Genomic DNA, 16,492 nt, shown 5'->3' with positions numbered 1-16,492 from the left:
GGGGGAAGCTAGAACTGAGGGCAAGTTGACCTGGGCCAGTGCCTCTGGAGCACTTTGACTTCGTTAAAAAAAAAAAAAAAAAAAAAAAAAACTTTGTTGTTTGTCCTATACCCAGTAATACCACTATATGGGAACAGTGACATGGCATAATCTTAGACAAGTCACTTGACTTGGATTTTTCACCTGGAAAGGAATGGGGTTGTAACAGGTGAGCCTTGAAATCTTTTTGAGCTATAATCTTGCATTTTCTCCTTTCTTTCCCCTTTTCTGTTGCTTGCAACCCACCTCCACTAACTGGGTTTTGTGTATGTTGGTGTATACAGAATTCCTGATTTTAAAATGATCTGCAAATGGGAGGAGTAGAGAAAGAAAATGAGAGATCGATTTGGGTTAGGTGGTAAAGTATAAAGGGGCAGTTGAAGAAAGACTGATTCCCTGTTCCCTTATTTTAAGGAGTTTAATAAAGTGAAGAATAGATTCCCCAACAGGAGAGACAGAGCAATGGTTTCCTTTCTGCCTCCAGGATCTTACATAATGTTTCTGGAAAGGCCTGTGTGCATCTCATCTCTGGCAGCCCTTGAGTGGGAGGGTGTTCCCCAGCTGGTTCCTGTTCCCCACCTGGACTCACACACTTGACAAAGGGGCCGCCCACTACTCTCTTCTAGGAGGCCTGGGACAAAATTTTTAAGATGGGATGATCTTTGAGAAAGGGAACAGTAGGCTGCTGTAACCCCTCAGCTAACATTTGCCTCTATTTATTTATTCCTCTAGGTTAAACAAAGATTTGCTTTTCCTTATTTTACGAATTACCCTATTGGTCCCGAGTTAGTATGACAGGGAGGAGGAGTTATTGAGTGTATTGGCTTGAATTCTCACTTTTTGAAAGCAATCTATCCTGTAATTATTTCATATATCAGTGAGTTTTTTGTGTCATTATTTCCAGTGAGCACTGGAATGTGTATGGAAAAATTAGTGTACATCTGAAAACTAATTATTTAAAAATTATGACTAGCACCTTACTGTACTTTAGGAGCTTCATGGATTTTAAAAAGTGGATTTTTAAAAATTAGATTAAAAATGTAAATTAGCTATAACCTCTAGTAAATTAGGAAACTCATGCCTCTGATAATACTGTTTACTTGGGACTAAAATAAACCCTAGTATACCTATCTACTTCTTGGGTCATAAGACATCCAGTCACAGTCGAATACCAATTGGGGACACCATTAGAACTCTACTAAAGTATCAAAAGCTATAACTGGGGATCCAAATAAAAATGCACAGGAGATCTCAGTAAGAGAAGTCTTGGCATGCGGAAGATGGTCAATAAATATTTACTGACAGAATAAAACTGAAGAAACTGATAACTGCATGCTGGGGATAAGGTTTGTGATGCTAACTCTGTAAAGCACAGCAAAAAGACAAATACTTGTGTAGGAAACCACAGTGTAGAGAACATGTGGACTTGAACTAAGTGTCATAGATTAGCTCAGCCTCTGCTACAGACGTGTGTCTGTAGACAAGTTATTTCACCTCCATGGGTTTCACTTTCCGCTCCTTGAAAGGAAGAGGTTGTCTGTGGTTTTCAACCTGTGGTTTTCTTTTTTCAAATTACGTCTTCTGAAGAATTCTAATATACGCAGTAGGTAAAAGCAGACCCTCTTGGGTTGAATCAGGGAAGGCAGCCTGGAGCCCTGCCTGCTCTGCCCCCTATCCCACCAAGACCCCCACCACACACAGTTTGAAAGCGATTGGGCTTAACTACCTGTCCTCTCCAGCTGGGACATTTGTGGGCGGTGTTAATAATCAGTGTTACAAATAGCGTCTGGAGGCCAGTGGAGGGTATTTGAGGACATATTTTGAGAAGTACTTCTTTAGCGTGTCGTCTTCGGCCCTCAAACTTATCCTGGCCCCGGTGCCTGTAACTCACATGGTAGCCTCAGTCTACGTTGTCTCCTACACCTGAACCCTGGGAGTGATGCAAGCCTCCCCCTCACTGCCCATATCCAATAAGTCACTAATTGCTCTCTGTTGGTGCCTCTGACTATTTCTGACCCTTTCCTCTTCAACCCCATTTCCACCACCAGGATTCAGGTCCTTATCCTCTTTCTCTTGGACAATCACAGCAAATCCCTGACCAGTCTCATTCTTCCCCCAGCTTTGTCAGTCCTTAAATAAGTCTTTTCATTGTTCCCCATGGCCTATAGGACCATTCCAATCTCCTTAGGAGGGCAGACAAGGCTCTCCGTGGCTGTCCTTACCCTCCTCTCCAGCCTCTACTGTGTCATTCACCACCTCGTACTTTATGCTCTGGCAATATCAAGCTGCCCGTAGTTCTTTGAATACACCTCGGAGTTTTACACTTTCACCCTTGGGTCAGTGCTTCTCCTCCAACATTGCCCTCTAACCCTCTTTTCTGTAGCTAATTTCTGATATTTCTGTAAGATTTCATGCAAGGGTCACTCCTATAGAAAGCCATCGAGGTGCCCCACTGTGTCTTTTAGGACTCTGCATGCTGCTACCACAATATATTAAAATTATCTAGGTAGATCTATCTCCTTCACTAGACTGTAGCTCACTGGAGACCAAGTATTATTTCTTCTTATACCTCTTATTCCCCAGTGTTAAATACGGTGCTTGGAATCCATTAGGTAGTCATTAAGTGACCTACATGGGATGATCTATGGTCTTAACACATTAGCTCACTCATTCAGTTTCACCTGAGATCAGCCAAGAGATCCAAGTGACCTCAGGGACAAGTGACAGGCTACTGTGAAGTACAATACTTTCAATATTTAAAAACCACTTTTTCATATAAATTCATATTTATCTATTCCAGTATTTATCATAGAGCTATTTTAAGCTTTAATAATACTATTTGCTTTTCCTTTAAATAAACTGCATCATTTAAGACAAGTCAAAACACACAAGTGACATATGTTGACTAAATTTACTCAAGTAAACTTTTGGGTCTTTTGAGTTAATTTCCGATTGTTCCTTTGTCCTAACATGAGCCTCATGGAGGGTGAATGCTCACCAGGTCCCCCAGCCCTGGCACACTTGAGAATCTTAGCCAGGAATGCAAACTTCTTCAGGATATCGTTCTCCCTCTGCTTGCCTAGCACCAGGGCCACCTGGAGCCGTTACGGCATCTTTGTGTGAATTAGGAAAAAGCAACCTCTCTGCAGTGATGCAGCCCCAAAGGCACAGGGCTTTAGCAACAGAGCCATGCCTTTGCGCTAAGAAAAGGTGACCGTGTTCTAGACAGAGGGCCCCACAGGAAGGGGAGCCGGATTTGAGCCCCTCTACCAGGTGCCTTTGTGAAGCAAAGACTTACCCTGCCTATGCAAGAAGCCACTTGGCTCCCCTTGGCCCCCAAGTGATAATCTGTGGCTGCCAACTAAGCAGGAAAAGGAATATCAGAGTCTCTCTGAAGGGCATTTTCTGGGCTTTCTTGTTAAGTCCAGCTTGCATTTTGATGGGGCCAGACAGTGGCTTTATGAGCTCCTACCAAGAGAACTTCTTCCTTTGCATACAATTGTCACTTTGTATAGTTCATTTTGCTAAGTGACAAGGCTGAATCTGTCACAACAGGAGCCAAACAAAATGGTGATCGCGGGCTTGCGTGTGTGGAGCCCCTTCGTTTCACGCACGCACTCTGTGGTAAGCATTATTCACGAGCAGTTAATTATTGGTCTTCTTGCATAAAATGAATGTGACATTTGAGACAGATGTTTATTGTTTGTGACATATATATATATTTCAAAACTCCAGCTACTGAAATTGGCCTAAATTACCATCATAAAACACAGCATTTGTACATTCAGGGTCTTTTCTGATCTCTGACCCATGGGAACAGCATGCAAATGTGGTAATATACACATGGATATACTTTTCTTTTTATTGACAGAATGGATGGAGTTTCTTTAACAACTGTGCTCAGGCTGAAACAACTGCTGAGCTCCACCAGGGGCTGCTGTTGAACTTCTAAAAAACTCCATATTTTGGAGGAGAAGGGGGGTGGTAGTGGATGGGGAGGGAGGGATGGGAATGGGGGAAGAGGAATAGGAAAAAAAAAAAAATCTTGGAAGAAAACCTGACATTTCTGTCTGAGGTGGAGCATGCTTTGCTGATGCCACACATGGAATGTTTCGGAAGTGTCAGTAATAAATACTTCTCTCAGAAATCTTCATATTCTAAACCTCTGCATATCATACCCCAAGGAGAGTCATACAAAGACATAGCTGTCAGGGTCTAATTTTGGATCTGAAAACTATGGCGGTTGTCAGGCATCTTTTCCCATGAGTGATATTTATCTTCTCTCACAAACAAACTGAGTGCAGGGTTTTTAATTAATTTCCAGTGTGTCCCGTGATAATTTCCCCCCTACTATATTAATATGATGATTTAAACCTTCATTCTGAGGCAGACTTTCAGTTGAAAATCACTAAAGGTTTAGTGTTATCAATAAGCTACATGTACATTGGTTTGTAGGGAATCAATAAAGTTGCCCTTTCCTTCATTTTTATTTTTAGAGGCATCAGTGGGATTTTATCTCTTAAGTATATTAAGGAAATCACGAGTGAGCTGATTTTGTAATTTTTCTTCTTTTGATTGGAGGCAGTACTTAGTCTGTTTCTCTTATTGCGTGTGGAAGACTTACTTTAAGAAAACTTCTCAATTTGATGATGAGGAGTGAATTTTCTTCTTTAAAGTATTCCCGTCAGAGAAACTTAATTTCTTTTTTATATAAAGGAACCAGAAATAGACCATTGAAAGGGGCATATCCCTGAAATATACAAATCAGATGGGGACAGCAAGTGAATAAATCTCTTCTTTCCTTGTCCAGTATCCCTCTTAATAGAAAATGTGGAATAAAAAGCATACCATCATAAAAATTCTAAGGATAGGAGTAAGATGAAGTTATGATGCATGTTTCTTAAACAGCATATTTTTTAAACAAATGGAAATGAAAGTTATGTCTTCCATAATAAGAAGTCATGTTGGGAAGAATTTTATTTATTTTTGGCGATGCTTATATCTTTATTTAATATTATTATACTCAGATTAAAGGTTGCCTCAAATTTCATAACAATTTTTTTTCTCAATTCACCTTTAAGATATATGATTACTGGGGTGATAGGGCAGTTCTTGAAGAAATATTTATCTTTCTCTGGAAAGGACATTCAAACACCATTGGAAAATCATGGCAATAAAAGGTAAATTCCTAGAGTCTTATATAAGGCTTTTAATTATTGGCAATCAAAATATTAAATTCTTGGAAATGCATGAAACTCCTTATAGGACTGGAGCTTACATTTGTGACTTTTTAAAAATGTATTTGGATGTGTTTCTTGCCTTCTCTGTCCAAATCCCAGCATCCACCATATAAATGCTTTTCCAAGATCCATTAGGAACATTTAATAACCAAATATCTATCTAGTGAGAAAGGAATTTTTAAGGTTCAATTGTTCTGTTAATCTGTATTTTTTTCCTGCCTTGCAAGTTGCATTTAAGCACCACAAAAATCAACCTTTAAACACAGATTGATTCTGACAGCTTTTATTTTACTTGATTTCCAAGAATTGTTATAGAAATGCTTCTTAATTGAAATAGTTCTCCTTTTTGGCTTTTATTTTATTGTCCTTTACTTCTTGACATCTTGTACATTAAATCAGAGGCTGTTTTAGAGACATGAAATGACAGCTTTTTCCGAGCCCGATTCTGGATCCTGATAGATCTGCACTTCTCAAAGCAGACAGGCTGCTCTCGACAGCCTCCGAGAAGATTCCTGCATGATGGGCACGTCACCTGAAAACACAACCATAAACTGCAGGTTAATCACGAAGGACCAACTTGTGTCAATTCCCCATTGCCCTGCTCCCCATCTAAGAGGAAAAAAGCCAAGAACTATTTTTTCTTTGCTATTTAATTTAACAGAATCTGGGCTCAACTTTAGTTTGAAATTATATTTTCAGCCAGGATGGAAAGGCTACTCACGTAATTTAGTAGTGTGTTGTAAAGAAAAATCAGAGTGTCCTCATGGAATATTTTCCCCCACTGTATCTCCTGTGACGAGAGAACACATAAAGTGAATGAGATGTGACACGGGCATGCACGGAGAACACATTTGTTACACTGAAATTCTGAGGAAAATGCTATTTGTCTTACTGTTGATGTTTTGGAGTGAGAAAAGGGTTATTTGGGAAAAAATATATATTCCTATCAGTCAGTAGGAATAAAATGAGACAGGATGCAAAAATATGATAGTGCAGGGAAGAGCCGTGCAACAGACCAGACCAGTCCTCTTTCAAGGTAGAAAGCAAACATTTGATAATGGGAACGCTAACAAGATGAGTATTCTAGATTTGTTTTTTAGTTCTACCTAACTCTTTGTAACTTTACAATGTAAGAGTCAGAAATTGGAGCCAATTACCATAATGTGTGTTGGTTTGGTGGGAGCATGTTCTACATCAGACAGTTAAAAGGTTTTATTGCTATTAGGAGCATGTTAATGCTCTTGATAATGTCTCTACTTGCATTGTAATGTCTCTTGTTGAAGTATGGAATTCTTTTATCTTCTTATTACATTATGCAAAAACTTGAATTGAAAAGATATTTGTAGGAACATTTAAAGTAGTGCATCAATCAGCTTCAAAGAAGAGAAAATGTTCTCGGAATAGCTTATAAAAGGATAACTGTCAATTTTATTTTGGATGAACAAAGACGGCAACGTAAAAAGCACTTTATTGTAAAAGCATACTGCGCAATTCAATAAATATGCAATACAAATATAAGAGAGAAGAAAGTTCATAGTTACCAGATGACTTAAATGTAATTTAAGTAATACTTTTAAAATGCAACTAGCAGTGAAGTACTCTTTTTCTACTGGTTCCGAGTTCTAGCCTCTGAGGCCCCGTTAAGTGATAGCTTAACTCTCTCTGATAACGTAAGAATTGGAATGGATTAGTCATGGTCCTGTTTTTAATATATCCTGGGACCATACAGAAAAGAGCATGTGTGGAAAGCGTCAGGAAAAATTTTAACAACCGCTTAATGGTGCAAGCTTTTCAAAATGATTTGTTCTTATCTGCACGGTGTTCAGTTGTTTCTCATTCTGTCTTTGCTGCTATAAGACAATTTTGCATTTGAACGTAATGCTATCGTGACTTGAAATAGCATTTCCAAGTGTTTTATGTTTGTTAGGAAAATCCTTTAGCAGAGTTATTTCTGGACTTTCTAAATTAGGGGTGCTTTGTTACCTTTTATGTAAGGGTGCTTACATCTTTTCTTATAATTAGAAATATTTTTCTTATTTTAGATAGATGGATTTTTAACTGTAAACGCTAAACATATAACCTTGTTTTCAAACGTGTTTCTCAGGTAATAAACTTTAGCCTGATGAATGCTGCAGAGATGACTCTTTTTGATAAGGTTTAAGAATCTGCAAAATGAACTGTCTATTCAAAGAAAATAGATCCAGCATATAGAAAACATTACATAAGCTTTCAGAGTAGAAAAAAATCATCTGTAGAACTCAGTTTTTCTGTGATTTCTGTTTAGATACATACCTATACGCACCTAAGTATGGACAGTCAGCTCCTTGCACGTAGAAGACATTTGATAAATATTTGTTGATTAAGGTTAAAATTTAAAGAGAAAAAATTCCAGTCAGTAAGTATGTCTTTTGTTTTGTAACCTGACAAAGGGATGCTAATTCCTTGTTAAATATAGCAATATAAAATTTCTCCCAGACTCAGGCCTTTTCGAGATTCAGAAAACTTCATTTGAAGTCAAGTAACCAGGTGAATTCACTCCCCACACCATTGTAGCTTGTAAAATTATATTAATGCTTGTTACATTTCTAAGAAATAATCTTCATTTATTTTAAAACTGCAAATATGGCACCTTGTAATAAGAAATCAGTTCATAACTTTATTTGTAACATCATTCTGCTAGTGACTTATTTCTTATTGCTGTTGTACATGACGCCTAATTAATTCAAATAATTTTCTCCTCCTTTCAGTGGGTTTCATCCAGACTCTTTGTAGAAAACTGTACTCAGTCTGCTGCTACTTTCTGATATGCCCCATTTTCTCATGCCTCCTTTTTCTTGGCCTGTTTGGGAACACTCTCATTTTGAAAGTACAAGGAAAATTATCTCATAAAAGAAATTTAATAACAACAGAACTTCGGAGATTTAGAAAATGTTGAATTCTTAAGTTACTGAACTATGGGAAAAGCTGTAATTTATAACCAGCAAGTTAGTATGTTGTACACATCTGTGTACTGTTTCAGAAAATAAAGGTTGTTACCATAGCAACTCCACATAATATGGAACATACGTTATTTGTGAGATGCCAGGCTTCGTGTTGCAAAAAAAAAAAAAAATTCTCCCTCCTCATGGCTGCTCTCTGATGTTTCAGGGGTTTCTACCTTTTCTTTACCATTACAAGGGATTCTCTTCTTTCATGTCCTGTTATTTTAAATATTTTTGTTATTTTCAGTTTCCCATACTTTTAGAGTTTGTCAGCTAAATTGATAAGTTTGCAGAGTACTGCTATGATTTGGTGACCACCACTGAGATATTTTCTCATCTAGTCTTATTTTAATTTTAAAGAAATTCTGGTTAATTTTTTAGATATAGCAACAAGTGCATATTAAAGACACATGTAGCTACGGTGAATACAACAGGTGATGTAACATTTTGTTTGAGTTGGCCCATTTAGGGTTTAATAATTTTGTATTGTGAAACCATTATGGTATTTAATCTCTTTAAATAAAATAAAAATGTCACAAAATATGTACCTATTTATGGATGTCCTATTTCATTTGAAAATTTGCATGTCATATTTAATTTCATTTGAAATAATTGTTTAGACAGTATTGATCATTTTATGATGAGAAAATTGAACTCCTTTATGAAGGGGAGGTTTCCAGTCTTTCTTGTTAAGTGGTAGTGTCGAACAATAAGAAAGTTGCAAAAAATTCTGAAATCTCAATTATAGGTAGAATAGTGAATCAATAAAAGAAACAAGGTAATAATAAAAAATAGGGTACCCTTCAATATGGCTGGACAAGGGATCAGAATGTCCAACTAGTTTGAAATAAATGTCTAAAAACAACTTAACACTTTCAAACAATCCAGAGATTTTTTTATATGTAGAAGCATCTGACATGATTGAATTTCTTGTGCGTGGTGACTTTTTAGTCTAGATTTAATATATAATTGCGATCACTGACATATTTTATCAGGTTAGAGGTTTCCTGGGGAGCAGCATCTGAGTTTCCCTTTGCAGCAGACAGGATGCAGGGTACTAGCTCTCCTTAGATAGAACTACCTCTGTATCTTCAGAATAATGTGTCATAAAAATGTTCCATATCAATCCTAAAAACAAAACACTTCTGGTGAAAGATAGCAGAATGAATAATACCTTTCCTTTCTTCAAAAAAACCTTAATAGTTAAATCAATACAAACTTATTAAACATCTACCATGTGCCAGGCACAGTTTTGGGGATGTAAAGATGAATAAATACTTCCCTGTCTCCAGGGAATGTGCCAATCTGGTCAGAGAGAGAAGGGCACCACGGACCCAGTGCAGTATGTGCTGTGACCTAGTTCTCCGTGGGCCTCACCTGTCAACAACAACCAACAACAGCAACAATAACAGCCAACATTTATTGAACACATTTTTTGACAGGTACCTCGGGTGCATTTTGTAATTTAATCCACACAATAGTGCTCTGAGGGTTTTACGCACAAGGAACTGAGGCTTAAAGAATTTGAGTAGTAACTTGCCTAAGGTTATACAGCTGAGTTGGGATCCTTGAACCTGTTATACCTGAGATAATACATCTTGACTACTTGTCCCCATCTGCATCTCTGCCATCCTCAGCCACGGCACCTTCCTCTCTCCCTGGGCTCTACGGCATCTGTCTAGTTGGTTTCCCTGCTGCCACGTCAACCCTACGGTCCATCTGCACACAGCTCCCAGAGTGGAGAATATAAATCAGATCGCATGTCTCCCTTGCTTGGACAATGGCTTTCCATTACACGTCGAATATAACCCAAGTTATTTGCCATGGTTTGTGGTGACCTACAGTTTGCTGCCCCTCAGCACCCCTTAACTTCGGTTCCCACTGTTCTCGCTTAAGCTCATTGGCTAGGCGGTAGACCGGCGATCAGCACACTTTTTCTGGAAAGGGCCAGATAGTAAATATTCTAGGTTTTTCAGGCCATACAGCTTGTGTTGTAACTACTCAGCTCTGCTATTACAGCACAAGCGCAGCTGCAGATAATAGATGAACAAATGTTCCGATAAAACTTTATTTATATAAACAGGCAGCAGGCTGGATTTGGCCCATAGACCAGAGCTCGCTGACCCCCGTTTGGGACTTACTCTGCTACTTTTTCTTCCTCCAATATGCCAAGTCTCCGAACCTTAGGGTCCCACTCTCTGTCTCCATATCTCCCCTGAACTGCCATCAGCCCTCACTCTGAACGAGAGGTTTTACTTGATTGCCATATTTAAGGAGCTCCCTTTACCCCACCTGTATGCCAGATCATCTGTTTCACTGCCTTCACAGCTCTCAAACAGGAAAGATCTCATTAACTTGATTTCTTACTTGTTTATTGTCTGCATTCCCTCTATAAGGTAGGCTCTGTGTGAGGAGGAATTTTTTGGCCTTGCTCACTGTGGTACTTCCACCAACAAGAACAGAGCCTGAGGCACAAATAGATGCTCAGTAAATATCTTCAGTTGAATGGAGCAAAAGGCTGTCTGAAACCAAAGCTTGTGCTTTTCATGTTGTCTCGGTATTCCCCTTCTGAAAAAAAGTGGTGATGCCAATGGCAATTTGACTCATCACATTGGACTCCTAGAGGGTCTCTGCACCCTGGCAAAGCACCCCTCCACCCCCATATTCCTGGTCAACCTCAGGGAATGTGTTCCACAGACATCAGCCCGAGGCATCCATTGAATATGACTCCTCTTATGCTGTCATCACGGCCTTTGCTGACACTGTTACCGTGTCCACTGGATGTCCTCACTTCAACCAGACTCCTCTGTCACATCTACTGCATTGCTCTGCACCCTCTAGACACCTTGGATGTCTTGCAACACCGCTTCTGGGTACCACAGAGACCACACGGCGACAGCCATTGCTCATGCCTGGCCCTGTTGCCGTCTCTGCAGAGGATGGACCTCTCTGAGTGCTGCTGCCTCAGTCAAGCACCCAAGCCTTCTGCTGGGGCTACAGTTTCTTCTAGTTCCACTAGATGCCACCACACTGCCTCTGGTCCATGGTGGAGTTGGGGAGAACACCCTCTTTTTGTTTTCTCTCAACCCAGAGGTTCTGAATTAGTGCTGCATGTGCCCCAAGGCCTTACAGCATTTTCATTTTTTACTTAACTGCCATCTCTCTTCCTAAGTATAATAGCTGACGCTTGTTATATGATGCTTTGTTGTGTGACAGGTACTGCTGGGGAGCTTTATATACACTTACTTGTATAATCCCTATGATAGACACGTGAGGTAGGAACTCTGTTATTATCATCTCCACTGAGGCTGGAGAGGTTAACTAACTCATTCAAGGCAACTAGTAAGTGACAGAACTGAGATTTGAATCCAGGCACTGAACTTTAGAATTCATGCTCTTAATCATCAGTCTATAAACACCTGGACATGTGTCCATGGGGTTAGACTGGGAACAAATGCAAGAGACCAATACCACATGGTACTCCAAATCTCCCTTCCCCTGTTATCGTGGGGCTTGTTATCCAGTCCGCTACCCCCTCAGTGCCCTGTGTGCAGAGATTCCTGGATGCACACCGTTGGTTTTCTAGATCTGTGCAGATATGTCTGACCTAAGACTCAGGGGAGAACTGCTTTCCCCACATCCTTCCCCAAGTAAGAAGCTAAAGTAGATGCTCGAACAGTGTCTGTAACACAAAGGAGGAGTCATGAATTCATCAGGGAAGGAGGTGAAATTTGAACTGGATTCTGAAAGATGAATATGATTTTGCCATTCAGAGATTTTGGAAAAAAGGACATACCTAAACCAAAGGGCCAGTACAGACTGGCCTGTAAGACGGAACAGGCTAAGTTGTGGTGAGGGGTAAGGCTGGGAAAGGAGATGGGTTGGATCTTGAAGGGCCTTGATGCATGTTAAGGAATTTGGATGTTTTTTGTAGGCAAGGATATGGGTGAAAGTGTAGGGGGAAGTAGCGGCAGCTTAAACATGTGAGTGCTAGACAGCAAAGAGCATTCTAATATTCCTGTCAAGTGGAGATTTTCAACCTGTAGTTCAAAGTCTACTTGATGTCTGCTTAGCCTCTGGGTATTTTGCTGACTAACTTCTTATAATATTGATGGGGACAGGACTCTGTCTTCATGGTTCTAATATGAACTAAATACTTACAATGCCCTATATTAAAATGTTTCATTTTCCTCATTCCTTTTTTTGAAATGGAAGTATAGTTGATTTACATTATTAGTTTCAGATATATAGCATAGTGATCCAGTATTTTTACAGATACTCTATTGAAAGTTATTACAAGATAATGGCTATAATTCCCTCTGCTATACAATATATCTTTGTTGCATATCTATTTCATACATAGTAGTTTGTATCTCTTAATCCCATACACCTAATTTGCCCCTCCCCTTCAGTAACCAGTAGCTTGTTTTATACATCTGTGAGCCTGTTTCTGTGTTGTATATACATTCATTTGTATTATTTTTTAGATTCCACAGATAAGTGATATCATACAGTATTTGTTTTTCTCAGTCTGACATTTTACAATAAGCATACTATTCTCTAGGTCCATCCACATTGTTGCAAATGGCAGAATTTCATTCCTTCTTACAGCTGAGTAACATTCCATTTTATATATATATATATATATATATATATATATATATATTACACTTGGGTTGCTTCCATATCTTGGCTATTGTAAATAGTGCTGCTATGAACATTGGGGTGCATGTATCTTTTCAAATTAGTGGGGTTTTTTTGGGATATATCCCTAGAAGTGGAATTGCTAGGTCATATGGAGTTCTATTTTTTGTTTTTTGGGGAACCTCCATACTGTTTTTCATTGTGGCTGCACCAATTTACATTCCCACCAACAGTATAGGAAGGGCCCATTTTCTCCACATCCTCTTCAACATTTGTTATTTGCAGACTTTGGATGATAGCCACTCCGACAGGTGTGAGGAGGCATTTCATTGTTTTGGTTTGCATTTCTTTAGTAATTAACGATGTTGAGCATCTTTTCATGTGTTTCTTAACCATCTGTATGTCTTCTTTGGAAAAACATCTGTTCAGGTCTTCTGCCCATTTTTTGATTGGGTTGTTCGGGTTTTTCTTGATATTGGGTTCTATGAGCTGTTTATATATATTACCTTGTAGGTCATAGTGTTTTCTCTCATTCTGTAGGTTGCCTTTTTGTTTCAGTGATGGTTTCTTTTGCTGTGCAAAAGCTTTAAAGTTTAATTAAGTTCCATTTGTTTATTTTTGCTTTTATTTCTTTTGCCTTTGGAGACAGATCCAAAAAATATTGCTGTGATTTATGTCAAAGAGTGTTCTGCCTATGTTCTCTTCTAGTTTTATGGTTTCAGGTCTTACACTTAGGTCTTTAATCCACTCTGAGTTTATTTTGGTATATGGTGTGAGGGAATGTTCTAATCTCATTGTTGTATATGTAGGTGTCCAGTTTCCTCACTCCTTCTGTTAAAGTTTTCTCTCTCTATGCCTGCTCCCACCCCTTGCCTCAGCAGAAGTAGAGGTGATTCCTAAATATTTTGTTCTACTGGAGTGGCCCCAAGAAGTTCTGGAACTGCTGCTCTAGAGGACCCCAACCATGTGGACGAAGTTACACCTAATTGTCTTGAATGCTTCATCCAGGTCAACCTGTCTTCTGGGGACCTATGTGGAGTCTCCCAGCCACCTTCCAGCTGTTACAGAAGGTTATGACAGCACTAACCCTCAGTCTAAGAAGCTGCCAGCCAAGCATGGTCATATCTAACGACTTTGGAGACTCTCCAGTTTTCATGGACACCTAATTAAGCAGTTATTTACATTTCATTTTACTTAACTCTCATGACTCCTTTCTAACTGGCAGACTAATGAAGTTCCTCTGTGACATCACAATGCTCCGACTGATGATGTATGTCTTCCCTTTGGGAGTCAAACGCCCGTTTGAAATTAATGAGTCTCTTTTACCCAAACTACTTTTGAATTTTGTCAGCTCTGTCTGTAAGAAGTGTTTAGACTTACCTGGCTCTTGTCAGGACAGAGATCTTAGTTATTTGACAAATTTACATAAAACTGTAGAGGGAGAGTAACCCAATCAATCTGATCTTTGTGACTCCCTCCCCACCACAAGGAGTAGGAGGTAGGAGGAGTAGGGAGTACTTTCCAAGGTCACAGAAGAGCAGGATATAACTTAATGAGTCTTTTGAAGAATTAAAAAGAAACTGTTAGTCTGAAGAAGCATTCACCATCTTTATACCCTTTTCCATGTTCCCAGGGTCAACGCAGGCATATGAATTTTTTTATTCCCATGACTTTCCAAATTTTAAGAACAGTGGAATCCTTTTTATGTTTTTTTTAGGTGAAATCTTCAATGATTCCCATATATAAAACAGGTAACAGCAGAGTTGCTGTTGGTGAAGGGGGTGGAGGAGCCTGGAGAACTTTCCACATAATGTTCCTTCCCTTCCCCCTCAGCTCCTCACCCTGCACCCCACCCGATGCAGGGCTCTGAGGAATTTAGTGTGAAAACCCCTGCTCTATCCCACTTATTCATTCTGACATTTGCTCTAGGAGGTATAGTTTACATGAAAAAGGGTATAAAGAAACATTTTTAAAGCATGATCTATTTTCTCTTAATAGTGAATTACACTAGACTTTCCTTGATTACTGTTCAAAATGGCATGACTTCTTCAGGATACTACAAAGAGCAACAAAACACAATGGTTCTTCCACTCCATTAGTTATTCTTATGTTACATGTATTACTCTTCCTACCAAGAGGGGAAAATTGGTCCCTTTGCTTCAGCTCTGATTATCACTCTACTTTCAAACTTGGTGGTGGGAGTGGGCACTGAATCATACAAACTGTCTATCTTAGAACCACATACGAGTGAAAACCAACCTAGGGCTATTTTTTTAAGTCTGATTCTAGCCTTTTTGGGGAACTGGAAATATAAAACTTTGAAATCACACACATTTAAAACTCAAGAGAAAACAAAAAGGTGTATATAAAGACATTCACTAAAGAAAAAACAGATTTCCATGCTGCTATAGTTAGTTCAGTTGGTGAAAGAGAGAAGAGGAAGAAAGAAGGGCAGGGAAGGTGCGGGGGGAGGGGAGGGGAGAGGAAGAGATGTGGAGCGGCCAGAGCTGGGGAGGGAAGGGGGGCTCCGAGGCTCCAGTGTTTGCCTCCACCTCTGGGAGCTCCGTTCAGGGTCTCTTTCTGGGGCAGCCCTTACCTGCTGGTGAGCATCACTGCGTTCCTGCCTTGATGTGGCCTGAGCCTCGAGGAGCAACCCGCACCATGTCCACAGCTCGTCATAGGCTCTTCTTTATCCCATCAGGTCTTGGCTTGTGGTGAGGTCCCTTCAGGAAAATTCCCACATTTTCCTGAGAGTGCCTGTTCCGAATTTACTCTCTGCATTCAAGAAAAGCCACTGTGCTGGGGTGTTTTTACCCTTTTTGAGAAATGTCTTCCATAAATCAAGGAGAAGAGTAAAAATTAAAAATAATTTGCTCTTCCTTGGGGTTTTAATTTCCTTCCAAAAATTTTTTTGAGAAATTCTTTTTTTTCTTAAAAAATTAAGAACTCAGTCCCTGATGGAAAGGTGATTTTTTTTTTTCCAGATTGTTATTCATATGATGACAGGGGTCAGAAAGACAAACATTTGAGTATACTTTCAATCAGCCAGGCATCTCAGCTATGAGTTCTATGTACAATCACTTAATCACTGTAATAACCCTGTTACATAATCTGAGGCTCAAAAACTTTGCTTATGTAACAAGTGGAGAGTCATACCTAGATCTGTCTCACTTCAAAGTTACAGGTCAGGTTACTTGTACCGACTTCAGAAATTACTGACCTTAAAGGTTGGATGATTAAAAAGCATTTTCCAGGGCTTCCCTTGTGGCACAGTGGTTGAGAGTCCGCCTGCCGATGCAGGGGACACGGGTTCGTGCCCCGGTCCGGGAAGATCCCACATGCCGCGGAGCGGCTAGGGCTGTGAGCCATGGCCACTGAGCCTGCACTCCGCAACGGGAGAGACCACAACAGTGAGAGGCCTGTGTACTGCAAAAAAAAAAAAAAAAAAAAAGCATTTTCCAGCGTTATTTCCTAATACTGGTTCCTACTACATAGCCTTGGACACCTAGAATAAGTCATGAACCCCTGCTTTAGTACTTTTGAACCAGTTGTTCTCATTGCTTGCAATTCCCATCCTCCACAGAGTTG

General features: G+C 39.6%; 1 protein-coding gene across 7 annotated transcripts in view; it reads left to right on the top strand.

Moving 5' to 3' along the window:
* RWDD3 (RWD domain containing 3) overlaps positions 1 to 16,492 on the top strand; it is an 88,038-nt gene that overhangs the window by 60,622 nt on the left and 10,924 nt on the right. The window contains exon 7 of one of the 7 annotated variants that reach the window (XR_003679561.2): positions 5,121 to 5,157. The exons of the other annotated variants lie outside the window; for them this stretch is intronic. The gene's annotated coding sequence lies outside the window, so the exon portion shown is untranslated. Of the gene's footprint in view, positions 1 to 5,120; positions 5,158 to 16,492 lie in introns of those variants that run through there. 7 annotated transcript variants of the gene reach the window in all.

The sequence above is a fragment of the Physeter macrocephalus genome, chromosome 4, assembly GCF_002837175.3.
Source record: "Physeter macrocephalus isolate SW-GA chromosome 4, ASM283717v5, whole genome shotgun sequence".
Lineage (NCBI taxonomy): Eukaryota > Metazoa > Chordata > Mammalia > Artiodactyla > Physeteridae > Physeter > Physeter macrocephalus.
The sequence above is the reverse complement of the archived record's forward strand: the minus strand, read 5'-3'. Positions and strand labels throughout refer to the sequence as shown.